The sequence below is a fragment of the Myotis davidii genome, unplaced genomic scaffold (assembly GCF_000327345.1).
Source record: "Myotis davidii unplaced genomic scaffold, ASM32734v1 scaffold3207, whole genome shotgun sequence".
NCBI lineage: Eukaryota > Metazoa > Chordata > Mammalia > Chiroptera > Vespertilionidae > Myotis > Myotis davidii.
Window position 1 is genome coordinate 2497 of NW_006298176.1, and position 2964 is coordinate 5460.

The window sequence follows — 2964 nt, forward strand, 5'->3', positions numbered from 1 at the left end:
ATGCCTGTATCTGTGGGCTCCTGGCTCCTGGCTGCACCCCCTTCCCCTCCAGGTACTCACGGGCGAGTCCACGTGGGCGGGAGGTGGACGGGGAAGTGGGAAGTGGGGAGTGGAATGCAGAAGCCACGGGGGTGTGTACGAGGAGGAGGGGGGGACTTTAGAGAAATGAAACGAGAGCCAGGGAGAGGGTGTGGCTGGGCCGGGCCGCCCCCCGAACCCTGGGACAGAGAGAAAGACGGGGCCTCCGATTGGACGTCCAGGGTGAGTAGCTTCCCCTGCATCTCGGGCGGGCAGCCTGGCCACCCCCGGAGAACTGACCATCATTTCCCTCCTTCGACCCTCCACGTGCCTGAACGCGGGCGCCCATTCTGGTTCTCTCTTTATTTTATTATATTTCTATTGATTGATTGATTGATTGATTGATTGATTGATTGACTAGAAGTCCTGGTGCATGAATTCGTGCACCAGTGGGTCCCTCGGCCTGGCCTGCGGGATCGGGGTGAAACCGGCTCCCCGACATCCCCCGAGGGGTCCCAGATGGCGAGAGGGCGCAGGCCAGGCCGAGGGACCCCACTGGTGCACGAATCCTCCAGGGTCCCCTGTGTGACAGGAACTCGGCAGAGAGGTCAGGGGTCCGGACCTGAGGAGTGGCTGGGGGCCAGGATCCTGTCCCAGCGCCGCCCTCACTGTCCCGGGGTCCTCAGAGCCCAGCAGTGCTCTTCCCCGCACCCCGGGCTCCTCTGCAGCAGGTGCAAGCCCAGCCCTCCCTCCACACCCACCCGCTGGAGAATAACCTGGCTTCCAGGTGCCCTCCCACCGGGGCCCTGACCTGGTACTCCACTCTGCCCCGAAGCACCTGGTGAGTCCTCCTCCAGCAGCCCTCTGGGGATCTTGTAGACTCGAGATTGCTCTTTACAGCTCCCCTCCAATTGTAGAGGCGGAAGAGCTGCTACAGTCATTTCCTTTTTTTTCCTTTTCTGATTAGCATAATCCCCTCTGATCTTCCTTTTCCCTTTTTTTTAATCCTCACTCACCCAAGGAGTAAGGATATTTTTTTCTCCATTGATGTTTAGAGAGTGGAAGAGAGAGAGAGAGAGAGAGAGAGAGAGAGAGACATCGATGGGTTGCCTCCCACACGTACCCCCGACCAGGGCCCGGGCCGGGGAGGAGCCTGCCACCGAGGTCCGTGCCCTAGACCGGAATCGAACCCGGGACCCTTCGGTCCGCAGGCCGACACTCTAGCCACTGAGCCACACCGGCCAGCGCTCCGTTGCTGTTCAGAGAGAGAGTGGGTTTGCTCACAGTGTGACTCTCTCTCCATCCAGGCAGCTCCCTGACCCTGGGGCGGCCCCCACCCCCCCATGGGTCCCCTGGTGAGAGCCGCCCTGGTCCTGACGCTGCTCGAACCGGTGTGTCTACTGACCCAGGAGCCCCGGGGTAAGTACAGCTACGTGCGCGACTCCTTCCTGCCACTCAAATTCATTTATTTCTCATTTTTTAATTTTTTTTACACATATATATAGGGTGTCCCAAAATTCACGCAAGAAGTCATTTTGGCAGAAAATACAGGTTTATAACTAAAATTTGTGAAATTTTTATTGATTCATAAAGCGGACAGTCTAGGGTTTTGTTTGGAATAGCACAGCGGTCCGTGGCCTCCACGGCTTTGCTGGCACTGACACACTCTTTTGTTGAAATTTAACAGCCTTTGAACATGGGATGTGTATATAGTGTATATATAAAGAATGTCCCAAAATTCACGCAAGAAGTAATTTTGATAGAAAACATGTACTTATCAAGAAAAATTTTAATTTTTTTATTGATTCATAAAGGACACAGTCTAGGGTTATGAATGGAATGGGACCTAGGGTCCATGGCCTCCCCGGCTTTGCTGGGACATACACAATCTTTTGTTGAAATTTAACAGCTGTTGAACATGGCATATGGTGTATATAAATAAAGAATGTCCCAAAATTCACGCAAGAAGTAATTTTGGTAGAAAACACAGGGTTTTCATTAAAAATTGTAAATTTTTTATTGATTCATAAAGGACACAGTCTAGGGTTTATGGATGGAATAGTCCATTGGGTCAATGGCCTCCCCGGCTTTGCTAGCACATACACACTCTTTTGTTGAAATTTAACAGCCTTTGAACATGGGATATGTATACAGTGTGTATATAAAGAATGTCCCAAAATTCACGCAAGAAGTAATTTTGATAGAAAACACGCATTTATCAACAAAAATTATAATTTTTCATTGATTCATAAAGCAGACAGTCTAGGGTTTATGAATGGAATAGCCCATCGGGTCCATGGAGCCCCCGGCTCTGCTGGCACAGACGCAAAGCCGCGGTCTCCATTGGTCTTCCTGGTCCCTGCTCCTGGGCCGTCATGGGTCCGTGGTGATGCTGATCGAATCGAAGGGATTGATTGACATCCAAGGGCCGCAGATATTAGAATCCGATTCGATAAATTGGGTTTTTATTTATTTTTTGTTGCTGCTGTGAAAGCTCACTCAGAATTCAAATCTTGCCTGAATTTTGGGGTCACCCTATCCCTGTCAATACGTGTCAATACCTGTCAATATGTGTCAATACTTGTCAATACTTGTCAATACTTGTCAATACTTGTCAATAGGACACCCTACACTAAATACGTAAAAAAGAAATATATGAAAACGGTCGTTTCTGACCCTGGGCGCCTCGTCCTTCAGGCCGTCCGACCGTCGCGCCCGCCCCCAGCCTGCACGTCACCTTTGACCCCTGGAGGAAGAACCTGACCTGGGCCTGCGGCGACCACACCACGGCCGTCCAGTGCGGGATGCGGACCCGGAAAAGGGGATCCGTGACCATGAGGGTGCGTGGACCTTCCATACCCGCCTTTGGGGGGGGGGTCCCTCACTCGGAACCCCGTTAGCCTAGACGCCGGGGAGACCACAGGGATGGATTTGGGGGAAACGCGG

The 2964-nt window shown here is 52.2% G+C and overlaps 1 long non-coding RNA gene across 2 annotated transcripts in view; it reads left to right on the plus strand.

Annotated features, from left to right (window-relative positions):
- LOC107184681 overlaps positions 1 to 2882 on the plus strand; it is a 4651-nt gene extending 1769 nt beyond the window's left edge. Inside the window, exons 2-3 of one of the 2 annotated variants that reach the window (XR_001515575.1) lie at positions 1330 to 1437; positions 2716 to 2882. This is a non-coding gene — a long non-coding RNA (uncharacterized LOC107184681). Of the gene's footprint in view, positions 1 to 1325; positions 1438 to 2715 lie in introns of both variants that reach the window. The other variant, XR_001515576.1, reaches the window with a different exon arrangement.
- The last annotated feature ends 82 nt before the right edge of the window (positions 2883 to 2964 follow it).